A 13,793-nucleotide genomic window follows, 5' to 3' on the forward strand; every position below is an offset into this window, starting at 1 on the left:
TTTTTCCTGGTGATAAAACAAACCCCGGGGAGGAGGGTCTTCATCAAATCTAGAAAGACAGTCTCTGGGAAGAGGCCAAAGCATTAATCCTTCTCTAAACAAGTCCTTTTCAGATACCAACCACTGACCCCAGGCTTTCCATCAAGTCTAGTAAGATAAATCCCAGTGACTGACTGCTGACCCTAGACGCCCTCCCATTTTGCCCAGTAAAATAGACCCCAAATTCCTGAGTGCCCGAGTTGACATCCTCATTAATTAAGTCAGTATAACCTACATAAGCCCAGTGCCTTCCTTTGTTCAGTGGCTCATTTTCCACAGGAAAGTGGGTACTTTCTTGTAGGTATAGTCCTGTTCCTGAATAAAGGCTGAAATGATCTGTGAAGTTTGCATCCAGCCTTGTCTTTTTGTTCTAACAACCATGCCCAGCTAAGGCTTGATCATTTTACCAGCAACCTGGATTGCTGACCAGAGGCACACATATTGATTTTCAGTGGAGAACTGTATGTGTGATCTACGGTGAAGATCTGAGCTAGTGGCATTGGAGGAGACAGAAAGATGGACAAATTCCAGAGAGATGTGGAATTAGAAGCAATGAGTCCTGGCAACTGTCTGGATCTGAGGAATAAAGGAGAAGGAAGACTAGAAGATGCCTCCCACTTTTTGGGAGGGTGGGTAATCAGGTCGTGGTTCGGAGCCTTCATTTATGTAAATGCATGAGATGGTAGCAGATTTTGAATCCATTGGGTGTAAGATGCCCAAGGATACCCAAGTTGTGAAGTCCTGCCCAGTCAGGGGCATGTGTGGGTGGGATTGCCTGAGAGAGACTGGAATTGAGGGAACTTTGTATATGATTGGTAGTTAATGCTGATTATATTTAAAGGTAGATGGAACCAGAACAAGGTATGTAGTAACAGACTCAGGGATGGAACTGTGAGCTCACTGACTGGTGGTGATGTTGGGAAGACATGGATTCTTGATGGAAATTGAGAATGTTCAGAGGGGTGCAAGGAAGGCAGGAAGAGAGGCCTTAAAAACTGAGGGAAGGCAGTTTTGAAGAGGGGGTAACCAATAGCATCAAATGCTGCAGAGAGTTCAAATAACATAAACTCTGAAAAGAGGCTGTTGATTGTCCAAATAGGTCATTGGCAAGACTTGGAAATGGCTCCCGTGGGGAGTGGAGTAGGCCCTAGCACTCACTGGGTTAAGCCGTAGATGGATGAGAAAGTGAAGACAAGAGCTGTGCGATGTTTAAGTCTCAGTGTTCCTGGGAAAGAGACCCGAGGCCAGGAAAGGGAGCTGTGACTGGGTGGGGCTGGCAAGAGAGGGAATGCTTTTTAATTTAGTGGGAGAAATTTGGGCATGTTTATGTGCCCTAGTGACTGAGTCTTGAGGTTTTGGCCTCAGCAAGAAGAATACTTCCTCTTCCCTGGGTGAGGGATGAAGCTGGAGAAAGGGAAGCCTATGTAGCTAGGACTGTGTGTGCTAGAAGGGAGGAGGTGGGGTTGGAAGGAACGTCACTCAGCTATTCTGTATATGTGCAAAGAGAATGATAACTACTGAAGCCCACTTTACTAGGCCATGTGATATTTGTGATAAAAAGACTGCATGGACAATGTAAAAACTTAGATTATTTATAAGTCTTTAAACCCCAATGGATAAAAAATTATTACTTAATAATATTCACATTAATTTAAAGAATCTTGATAGAAGAAAAATTAGAGACTTCATTTACCAGTTTTTCAGTCTCTTAGAGGGTTTGTTCAAATTATATCCACATCATTGGCATTTTGGAGCTTGCAAACAACAGAGCAGCTACAACATGAATTTTTAGTGCCAATTTTGACCACAGTGTGGTGTCTAGGAAGGCTGAAGGTCAGGAGTTTGATTGATTAGGTGATTAAAATTCCTTTTTAAACAAATTAGAGGTGGCAGGTTTGCCACAGGTGAGAAGTACTACAAGGAAATGAATCTCATTAGTGTATGAAACTTCTTGGATCATTAAAAAAAAAGTTTAAATGACACACGTGTGTATGCAAAGGAATGACTTGTGTATTTTATCACCTAGTGTCTAGAGTAATTTTTTTGTACATTTATAAATATAATGCACAGGCCCTAGATGAGATATGTTTTTTTAAATTTTTAATTAGATACTCTAAGACCCTAAGTAGTTCAGTTTAGCCACGTCTTATTTTTACATTTATATTTAGTTCTTCTATGTGGCTGGGTGATTAAATTTGTGATTAGGCATTTGAATTTGGGATCCCTGACTTAGGGGGAGGTAGAAAGGCCAAGGAAGAAGCCAGGACAAGTGTGTAGAAGGGGAGGAAGGGACAAAAAATTTTTTGAGAAAGGTCAAGAGTGGTAAAATGGTCTTGCTTGTGATAAAAAGTGAAACAGGATTAATGAATAGCAAGACTTTGTTTTCTCCTCTCACATCTATATGATAGCTTTAACCTATGAATTTCTTGTTTTTTGACTAATAGCAAACATTTAGGAAATACAGTGAACCCAGTTGGTTTTCATGTGGTCATCTCAGCTTTATGTAATGTGTGAAGATTCAGCTGAGAAAGTAAATGTCTTCTTCTTCTGATGTGAGTGGATGTTTTGTTGCAATGAAGGAGAATTTCTGCTATAAAGAAGCCCAGGTGTGGAGAATCTCTTTGTAGAAGGCATGGAGCTCCCTCGAAGAGGTGAAGACACTGCAGTGTGGAATGTAGTGAACCACAGAGGCAGGAAAGCAAGATACGAGCTGATATTTATGAAAGACTTTCATGTGTTAGGCATGTGCTATGTACTGCACAGTTTATGGGTGGTTAATCCTTATGACTCTAAGGATTATATATCTAATACTTATGACTCTAAGGTTTTTTATATATATATATATGTATATAAAAAGTGTTGATTCCAGTGGACTTTTAAAAAAAAAAAAATATATATATATATATATATATATATATATATATATATATATATCTCCAGATGTGGAGTTAGGTACTATTCTTTCTTATTTTTTCATGAATGTAAATTTTAGTGTTTTGGCCAGTTATGGAAGGCTGAGGCAAGAGGATTGCAAATTTGTGGCCAGCCTTAGCAATTTAGCAAAACCCTTAGTAACTTAGATGCTGTCTCAAAATAAAAGGACTGGAGATGTATTCAGTGGTTAAGTGCCTCTGGGTTCAATCTCCATTATCTGAATAAATGAATAAATAATGCATTTTTGTGTTTTTATTTTGGTAAAATATACATGACATAAAAATTCTTACCATTTGTAAGTATATAGTAAATGTGTCCCATTGTGGTGCAACTGTCACCACCAGAATGGGTTTTTTTCTTTTTTCTTTTTTTAAAAATATTTATTTATTTATGTATCTTTAGTTTTAGGTGGATACATTAGTTTGTTTTTATGTGGTGCTGAGGATTGAACCCAGTACCTCATGCATGCTAGGCGAGCACTCTACCACTGAGCCACCACCCCAGCCCCTAGAATGGGTTTTTTCAAACCAAAACTCTGTACCCATTACACCCTAACTCTTGTTTGTTTCTCCCTACCTTCAAACCCTGGCAACCACCATTCTGCTTTCTATCTTTATGAATTTAACAACTCTTAAGTGCTTTTGTGAGTGGAATCATACAGTATTTGTCTTTCTGTGACTGGTTTATTTCACTTGACATAGTGTGCTCTAAGTTGTAGCCTGTGTTGAAGTTTTCTTCAACTGAAAAATATTCCACTGCATGTAGAGACTACATTTTGTGTATTCGGGTCTCTGTGGACTCTTGGGTTGCTTCCACCTTTTGGCTATTGTGGATAATGCTTCAGTGAACAAGGGTGTGCCGTTACCTATTCTAGTCCTTGCTTTCAGTCTTTATATAGCCAGATGTGGAACTGCTGGATCATATGGTAATTTTATATTTAATTTTTTTAAATTTTATTTTTTAGGGACCTGGGTACTGTTCTCTACAGCTGCTTCATCATTTTGCTTTCTCACCACCAGTGCACAGAGTTCCAGTTTCTCTACGCAGGAGGTGGGTAGTATTCACCTTTTAATGTTACAGAGGCAGAAGGGAGGCACAGAGGGAAGGGAGTGAGCTTCACAGAGTTTAACGGAGGTCACATGTCCAGTTTGGAATTTGAACTCATCAGCTCAACTCCTGAAACTTAATTCCTGTGACATACAGGTAAGATGAACCCAAAGAGGGTAAGGGACTTGGTTAAGGGCCTCCTGTCTGATAGTGTCCAAGCCTGGATTCAAAGCTTGCTTTCAGAGTTCTTGTTGGGAAGCATTTTTAAAATTAACCAAAAAGTCATTTTTTTTAAATGAAAGTCCTTTTAAAAAGTATTAATCTTTAAATGTCTCTATATAGCCTTTCTCAGCTTTTCCAAATTCATGCTTTAAAATCTTATTATATATAATATCATCTTAAAAAATGTCTTCAACATGTTTGATTTTCTTTTTATCTTTCTTGGGTGATGTTTTCTTGGCTTAAAATATTAGAATAAGTATTGATTCTAGTGGAGTTTTAAAATAGAGCTCTGCTCTGTCCATCCCTGTAAGAAATTTGCTTTTCAATAAAACCAAGGGGAAGGTATCTAAAACTGGATTTAAGTTGGGGAAGTCTGGTGATGCAGTGGTAAACATTGAGGACTTGTTTTTATGTAGATAAAGTGAATTTTCCAGCTTTTATTAATAAAGGAGCAACACTGTGAAACTTACGCATTGCTCTACTTAATGTTTTAATAGATTGTTTGTTCTCCCTCAAAGCAGCATAGAGGGCTATTCTGAAAGGAGCGCCATCCCTCGGGGATGTTGGCTCAGCTAGGCCAGTGCCAGTTCAGGTCACAGCCTGTCTCTAATGCCTCTCCCATTGCTGTCAAGGAGGTGCCTCCTGAAAATAGAGATGGAAGGCCTCCTGGACCCTGCCTCATCATTGAGCTGGGGATCCTGGGTGTGCTTGGTTCTCAACATCTCTCCCAGGGTTGAGGGAAGACAAAGACCTCTTGTCCTAGCATGCCAAGGGCCTATAGGCATGCTAAGACAAATTCTCTGATCTGGAAGATACCTTCAAAATAATCTTTAATTCTGTGTTTCCCAGCTATGATGACACATTACAGTCTATCTGGGAAGGGACTTTTAAAAATGATAATGCCAACTGACTTAGGATGTAGCTCATTGGTAGAACACTTGTCCGGCGTGCATAAGGCCCTGGGTTCAATCCCCAGCCCTGGAGGGTGGAAGAAAAAAAAATGCCAGAGTTCCATCTCAGGTATGATTGATCTGATGTATGTGCCACTGCTGAAATTTTTGAAGATTCTGAGATGATTCTGGTATATGGCTTGATGTAGGACCATTTTGCTTTAATACCTTGTTTTAGGTTGTAAGAGTTTTACCGTGACAAACATGCGAAAATGTTGTGTTCTCAGAGTAGCCTTGGTAGTTGATATTGTTAGAATGAGTTCCTCCCATTAGAAGGGAACTTCTTCTCCACCTCTTTTTCCTCCTCCTCCTCTTTTTTTATTTGTAGTGGAAAGTTATTTTCCTGTCTTCCTGGAGTGTGTCTTTGTATTTAAACACTTTAGTGCTTGCTACTGTGGAAGATAGACCTATTTACTTTCATTCAGGTATATAGAAGAAGGATAGTAATTCATTCTCCTAGATTTCCATGGAAGCTCTAGATCATTTTCTGGATTTTGACAATAGTTTCATTTTGTAATCTGTAGACTTTGATGACATTTGTGGTGATAGTTCTGATAGTTCCTGAAGGCTGCTCACATAAACCTTACCTCCTCTGGTGAAAATAGGTATAGTGCTTTCTACTTTCCTGTAATGTGAACAATTGGCCTATCATAATTTAGAAATCTTGGTGCATTTTTGAGTGAACCACATAGTCAGTCTTATCACAGGAGAAAGTCAAGGTATTCCTAGAAAGAGAGGCCTCAACTCAGATTGAGTGGAGTGCTTGACATATGTTGCAGAACTGAACTAAAAGATACATCATTTTAGAGGCCCAAAGATGTATTTATGACAACAGAGACACATTCAGGGGAGAATGTGGGCCATTTGACAATGAGATGCTTTGGGGGTTCTCAGACTCTTTTGTTTTAAAGGAAACTTGATGAGGGGGGGCATGAGAAGGTATGTGAGGATGATATCAGTCTGGTTATCTGAAGGCCATTTATGGTTGTCTGGTCAGTGTTAGAATCTTTAAAGAATGGTATAGTTCCCATTATCTGATCAGTAGATAATGATGGATCGTACCCTAGGTCATATGTTTCTTAAAATATCATCTCTCTCTTTACTTTGTTACATAGGCTAATTAACAGTGCAAAGGTATTTTTTATAAGTGAGTAAATGGATAGTAAGTCTATCTTACTATTTATCTATTTATCTATAAAGATTTACAGATTTCCCAGGAATTTGGGAGTGACAGGCCTGGGAGGAATATTGGCTTTTGGGGTGAAGGCATTTGATCATAAGGCTTTTAGGTAAAAGTTAGTTTCCTTGTCTTTTTTGTCCTTTCTGCATATCTCATTTCTTCTACCTACCTGAATCTGAGGGTTCTTCAGTGTGGAGGAATGCTTTGTCTAAACAAACTGTTAGGGCCCTGGGAGTGTGATGTATCTGGCATTATGCTGCTTTCCCTAAGGTCCCTGGTATGTTGGACTGTGCTTTAAGGTTATTCGCTTGATAGTATATCAGAGTTTGGAGATGAGATTTAGAGCTTGGTAGAAACAATTGTCCTCCTCGCTTTGATTTTTGTTTTAATAATGAGTGATTTGCTGTGAAATTAAAAAAAAAAAGTCATTATTTTGTTCTCAGTTTGTATATGAGAGCTCTGTCAGTAGTTGGAGGAGGGAAGATGTATATATGTATGTTCTGTATGTGTTAGAGACCTCCCTGAGTTGTAGAAAATGACTGGATTACTTTAGTATCTGAGGACTAGGACTCTGCCCAGTCTAAAATCATTTTTGATATAGCTAGGGCAGAGAGAGAGAGAGAGAGATAGTCATAGTCATCCCTTACCATGTGTTTGGAAGCTGATTCCAGGACCACTGCAAATACCAAAATCCACAGATGGTCGAGTTCCTTATGTAAAGTGATGTAGTAGTTGTTTATAACCTGCGCACATCCTGTTGCATACTTTAAATCAGTTCTATGTGACTTATAATAATTAGCTCAATGTAAATGTTGTGTAAATAGCTGTTACACTGTATTGTTTAGGGAATAATGACAAGATACATAAGCCTTTACATGTTTAGTGCAGATGTAACTTTTTTCCCTAAGTACTTTTCACTCATAGTTTGTTGAATCCATGGATGGAACACCCACAGATATCGAGGGGGACTGGACTGTATGTGTGTGTGCTTATGTATGCATGTACAAGTACATATATTATAAGCAACTCTAAATGTTGTATCTATTTTTAGGCACATTTGGCTGCTGATTCAGAGTGACATGATGGAAATTCTCTCTCTGATTTATAAGGAAGTCTTAGAAGGGACATTTGCTGCTGATCCTCCTTATTACTCTTTTCAAAGAGAAGCACACTGGCTTGGGCATGACATTCCCATTTAGATGATTTCTAACAGTTGTGGGCACTGGGAAGATAACTCTCCTCTTACCCTTGTGCAGATTTCTTCTCTTAGTTAATTACCGAGGTGACAGGTGTGTGTGCTGGTGGGGGGTTGGGTAGGGGGCAGTGTTGAATGAGAGAGACAGATTGCTTAGATAACAGGCAGGGGCATCTGGTTATTTTGAAGTCTCAGAAAATGAAGACTCTGCTCCCTGGGGAAAACTTCAAGGGGTTCTTGGATCAGTTGGCATGAGTTTTCTAATCTTTGCTCATTTATTTCTCCTACCTCCTTCTCTGTATTTATTCCCAGGTTCTTGACCTCCAGGGGGTGGTTAGTTATTGTATGTCACTAAGAAAAGCTTGAAGATTATAGAAATGAGGCCCTTTTTTCTGATTTCTTAATTTAGGTTTTAATATTTTAGGAATTTGAAAGGAAAATGGCAGCAAGGTAGCAGCAAGTTCTCTCTAAAAACCCAGCCCATTGTTTTTTTGAAGATGTTCTACTAGTCCATCCTACCTCCTGAGTCTTTCGAAGTCAGAATCACTCATTTATGTGTGAATGCACTGGATTTGATCCCAGGGCCTTGCAAATGTATATATGTATGTATGTTTGTGTGTGTGTGTGTGTGTGTGTGTGTGTGTGTGAATGTGTGTGTATGTATATCTGTGTGTATGTATGTATATGTGTGTGTGTGTCTACACACACACACACACACACACACACATATTTTTTTGGATAATGAGAATTTAACCCAGGGATTCTTTGCCACTTAACTACATTCTCAGTTCCTTTTATTTTTTATTTTGAGATATGGTCTTACTAAGTTACTAAGGCTGGACTAGAATTTGGGATCCTCCTGCCTCAGCCTCCTGAGTTGCTGGGATTAGGGTTATCAGTGTATACCACCATACCTGTCTCAAAGCCAGCATCATCTCTTTTTTTTTTTTTTTTTTTTGGTACCAGGGTTGCTTAACCACTGAGCCCCATCTCCAGCCCTTTTTATATTTTGAGACAGGTACTTTTTAAGTTGCTGAGGCTGGCTTTGAAGTTGGTATCCTCCTGCCTCAGCTTCCTGACTGCTGGAATTACAGATGCACCACTGCCCAGAAAAAAACAGCATCATTTCTAAGGGAAAAAATTCAGAATAGTTTGTATCATCTTCATGTAGGAAGTATAGAGTCACATGTTATGCAGGTTGAGTGTCCCTTATTTGAAATGCTTGGGACCTGTGGTGTTTTAGGTTTCTGATTTTTTCCCCCCAGATTTTAGAATATTTACATATGCATAATGAGAGATCTTGGGGATGGGACCCAAGTCTAAACATGAGACTAATTTATGTTTTGTATACACATAAGCTGAAGGTAATTTTATACAACAATTTTAGTGCACTTTTAGTCTGCCACCTGTTACATGAGGTCAGGTGTGGAACTTTCCACCTGGGCTGTCATATTGACACTTGAAAATTTTTAGACTTTGAAAAGTTTTGGGTTTTCAGATTTAGGTATGCTCAACCTATGCTAAGGTAAGGCGGAAGGGGCAACAAATAGGAAACAATTTTAATCTTTTAAAACAAAAAAGTTATTCCAGTTTCTTCAAATTGGGGTTAAATTGGTGAACCCCACAAAAATAAAAGTTGGTGTCAGATTATCTCAGTGAACATTTCCTTCGTGTTAAGCATTCAGCTGAGAAAACAAAGCTGAATACGGCACATCCCACTTTGGAGAGTTTACCAAGGAGCTCCTTATACTGCCTGCCGTTTATTTCTTAGCTATGCATTTTTCCACGGTTATCAGTCATGCCCCATCTACCCTTCTTGTCATTTACAGACTCCAGTTGACATTCCTATCACATTTGACACACTTCCTCTTTGGAACTCTCTGCTTGGCTCCTCCAAGTGTGGTCTGGGAGCCGCAGGCCCCACCCCAGACCTGTGTTGTTCAACAGGAACCCCAGGGTACTGTGTCTGCAGAGTGTTAAGGTGGAGACTTTTGTGCTGTGACTGGACAGGGATGAGACTCTGCATTTCTAATGAGCCTCCAGATATTGTTGATGCTTGTCTGTGGACTGCTTAGAGGATCACATGCCTCTGCTCTAGAGAGCCTGTGTCACCTTCATGATAATACCAAAGCTGTTTGGTTATCTTGTGATGTGGGCGGGCATAGGCCTTCTAAGTTCCTCTGGTCTAAATACTCATGTATGGAGTTGGAGTCAAAAAAAAAAAAAAAAAAGCCAGTGTCCTTTGTGTGAGCACAGTTTTCAGAGCTTCACCAACACACTTACTCCTGAGCCAATCTCGGGAGGCAGACGTTGATAGTATCTCTAGTACAAATGTGGAGCTGAGGCACAGAGATTGAACTGTTTGTCCTAAGTCACATGAACAGTGAGTGAAAGAACAGGGCCCTGAGCCCAGCAGTATGGCCCTGGTATCCAGGCTTTGAAATGCTTGCTGTGTGTATCCTCAGTTTGTTGGGCAAGTGGAGCCTCATCACAGTTCAGAAAAAAGAATGCCTTGGTTCAGACAGTGGAGTGCTTCCTGAGTGCAAGCTGAGTTTAGGTCTGTGGTAAGTATGAGGGGGGCTTCATGACAGAGTGGACAGTGCTATTCATGTTCGAGAGATGGGATGGTGGAGGAAGAGGACACCCAGGATGCCAGCTACTAAGGAAGAGAGGACACAGAATAGCAAACTTTTACTCAGCATTAATAAGGGTTTACATTTATTTCATTTAAACCTTGAAATGATGCTTTGGCATAGGTACAAATTTTGTAGAGGAGGAAACAGAGGTTTAGTGAGTTTAGGTAATTTTCCTATGGCTGCAGAGTAGAGTAACATAACTTGAATTTTAAGTCAGTTCTCTGTGACTTCAAAACATGTATCTGAACCTTTTTGCTTTGCTTCTTTTCTGGGCTCACACACAGAGATGTTAAGATACAGAGGAGAGACAAGACCTTAGTCATAGACACTGGGGTACAGAGGTGCACAGGGATGAGGGTGAGAATGCACGAGCAGCGCCCAAGGCTGGACTGGAGCTCTTAAGGTCTCCCTGGGTAGGGCTGGTCCCTGGGGGTGGGCACAGGGCTGAGTCTCCATGTGGGGATTAGCAGCCCCATAGTGAAGTCCATATCCATCTGATGAGTAATGTTTATTAGGATTGAAGACATGTCCTTACCTGCCAGGTGTTCTTCCCTGTGTCAGCCTAGGAGAGGCTAGTCCGGCACTGCCGTGACTCTTGTTTTACACATTCACATCATGTGCCAACGCCTCTGCTTCACTGGAAGGAAATTGCAGTTTCTGCTTTCCTAACTGTGGACATCCCTCATTGCTCTCAATGTGAAAATCTGGACCCGTTTCTTTAACCAAATGATTGTGTAGCCCTGTGTGACCCCACATAAATTTTTTAAATGGATAGTTAAGCTGACAGCATGTGAGGTGCACCTGGGGAAATCTCTGCCTTGGGATGCTCATAACAAAGGGAATTGACTGGGGTAAGCAGATGGACACTGCTCATTTTTTGGCAATCATTGACAGGCACGCAACACCTCCAGGTAGCGTTCCCTGAAACTGCTCTGTGTGTTATAGCCCCCCATGCCCTGCACTTTGGTGGAATGCTGATGGTCATTTTCGCTCTCTAGGTAAGGTGGTTCCTGGGCTCTTTATTCTTGATATCAGAGGTACACATTAATTATAGAAGATTATTTTTTAATTAAAAAAGCATCAAAACAGTATTACAAGAAACTTAGAAATAGGGAAAAACTTACATTCACTATCTAAAAACAATCGTTATCCATTTAAAAAATTGTATATTTTCCTTATCGCTGCATAATCTCCATAGTTACCATCTTAATGATTGCATAATATTCTGTTGTGATGCTACACCATTAATTATTTTACTCATTATTGACTAGTATGTTGCTTCCAACATTTTTAAATTATTAATACTATTGTGAGTTATATCTTTATATATGTAGTATTTTCATATTTTGAGTTCTAAAATGTTTCCTGTGTTAGAGTCCCAGGTGTGGCATTAATGGGTCAAGGGTATGAACATTTTTATGGTTTCTAAAATGTATTGCCAGATTCTTTCCAGAAGAGTGGAGCCAATTTACAAGAGCATCACAAAGGCATTTGTTTCCCAGATGGCCAGCCAGGGTTAGGGCTGAAGCCACTCACAGCAGAAGAGGAGGAATTGTGTGTGTGTTTAGAACTAAACCTCTGTGGCGCCATGCATTGGGCTTACTAATGACAGTATACTAGGTGTCAAATGTCAATATCATAGTTACCCAATTCTGTTTAGTAGAGTGGTGTGCTAGACATGGGGTAAAACAAGTTCTATGTTTCCTGTTTCCCTGGGATTTGTACTTTTGAAAGTCAACAACTATGAAATGACATGGACATTGTGACTAGGTTCTTAGTGCCTCCTTACTTTGGGGGGTACCTAATGATTTAGAGGAGTTTGGTAGGACCAGCAGGGGAGGGCATTGGCAGTACCTCACCACTATTCAGGAGAGTACCTCACCTAACCTTACATGGTAAGGATAGTGTTTTGATTGCTGAGTGGAATGCTTATGTCTACAAGGATTTTGAGGTCATACCTATGTTCAATGGAAAAGGTAGTATGATTAATTAGCAGTTTGTTTTGACTTTTGTCCTTGCAGTTTTTTCCTATTTGTTATTCTTCCAATTGGATTATAAACATTAAGTGCCTTAAAGTAGGGTTTATACCTTCTAAAATTACTAATTTTTTATGCATTACCTATAAAATGTCTAGTGCATTATTTTGTTTATGATGTACACCTGTGGTCATTTTATGTCTTGCCATGAGTGAATGGGGAAATTATCATTTCATCCTCATGGTCCTGAACATTCTGCCAAAGCTCTATAGTTAGTAACAGGATCCTGCAGCCCTTATGCTCACATGCAAAACCTCAAGCAGACTTCATGGGGTAAAGGAAAAAGAAATTTCAGCAGGGGAATTTAGAGAAGGTCTTGTGAAAAGACCTCTGACTCATGTACGCAACCTCCCAAGCCATTTGACAAGACTGCCTTGTTTTGAAGATGAGGAAGTTGAGTCCATAAAGATGAAGTATCTTCCTTAAGGTCACATAGATGGCAGGTGACCCAGAAGGATGTCTTGATCTCTAGTTTGGCATCCTTTTCACTATGCATTTTTGGGAGAACTTGTGATGGTAGTTGAGCTTACACCACACCTACCCTCTACAGATGTAAGTTTTTGGAATTTACTTTGCTATGTGACCACAGCAAATGAGTTCAGAGATTGTGGTTTTAGTGTCTTAATCATATAGGGCCCAGAGTGGTACAGGCCTGGAGATTTGTATTGAGTGCCAAGAGACTGTGTGGAATAAAAATGTAATTCCATACAAAATTACAGCTTTGGACTATTTCTGGGTTTGAATGCCAACTTATTCTTTTGTTTTTAAAGGGAGAATGTTGCAGTGTTAGATATGGTACATGATTTGAGTGTGTATTTGCCACAATTGTGATCCTAATAAAACTCTCATTATAATCCATATGCCCAGAGTGGAGATTTAAGGTTGTCAAGGGAGCACTAACTTTGAGCTTCTTGATTTCTCTTGTGTGACTGAAATCTAAACTTCAATATTGCATCTACTATGTGGTGGTTTTTTTTCCTTTCAACCCCTTACCCCCATTATGATGTGCACATTTGGTTTTGTAGTTGAAATTCAAAAGCTAAACACATTAATGATGAGGGAAGTTTTCATGGTGAATGTCAAGTGAAACAATTGAGGAGACAAAGCAACAAAGAGAATTAACAGTCTACTGGTTCTTTTAACAGCCCATGTGATGTCTGCCCTGGGATTTGAATGATTTGTAGATGACTGGAACCTGCTCATTTCATTGTGGTTTGAGGCCCCTTGAAATTGATGTTAACCTCGTAAGCTGTCAGTAGTTAGAGCTACTGAGTAATCAGGTTTGGAATTTATGGATATTTACATTTCAGGGGGCTTTTACTATGTTTCTACAACTTAAGGTTAGAGTCCTTTGTCCTTGGTTTGACTGAGTACCTTTTTTTTTTTTTTAAATACATGGTGCTAGAGTGTGTAAGCCTGTGAAACACACCCAGGGTGACCTGTTATGTAAGCACTGTCTTTATGGGAAAGCACATAGATGATCTAGTTCATCCTACTTGTAGTATAGCAAACGTGATGATTTTTCTATGCTTGCCTAAAAATCTAATTCTGCAC

At 39.7% G+C, this 13,793-nt stretch overlaps 1 protein-coding gene across 10 annotated transcripts in view; it reads left to right on the forward strand.

Annotated features, from left to right (window-relative positions):
• Fars2 (phenylalanyl-tRNA synthetase 2, mitochondrial) overlaps nt 1–13,793 on the forward strand; it is a 491,273-nt gene that overhangs the window by 37,457 nt on the left and 440,023 nt on the right. For 8 of the 10 annotated variants that reach the window (XR_013425364.1, XM_013359661.4, XM_078020497.1 and 5 more), the window contains one exon: nt 3,938–4,023. The exons of the other annotated variants lie outside the window; for them this stretch is intronic. The gene's annotated coding sequence lies outside the window, so the exon portion shown is untranslated. The remainder of the gene's footprint in view (nt 1–3,937; nt 4,024–13,793) is intronic. 10 annotated transcript variants of the gene reach the window in all.

The sequence above is a fragment of the Ictidomys tridecemlineatus genome, chromosome 8 (assembly GCF_052094955.1).
Source record: "Ictidomys tridecemlineatus isolate mIctTri1 chromosome 8, mIctTri1.hap1, whole genome shotgun sequence".
Taxonomy (NCBI): Eukaryota; Metazoa; Chordata; class Mammalia; order Rodentia; family Sciuridae; genus Ictidomys; species Ictidomys tridecemlineatus.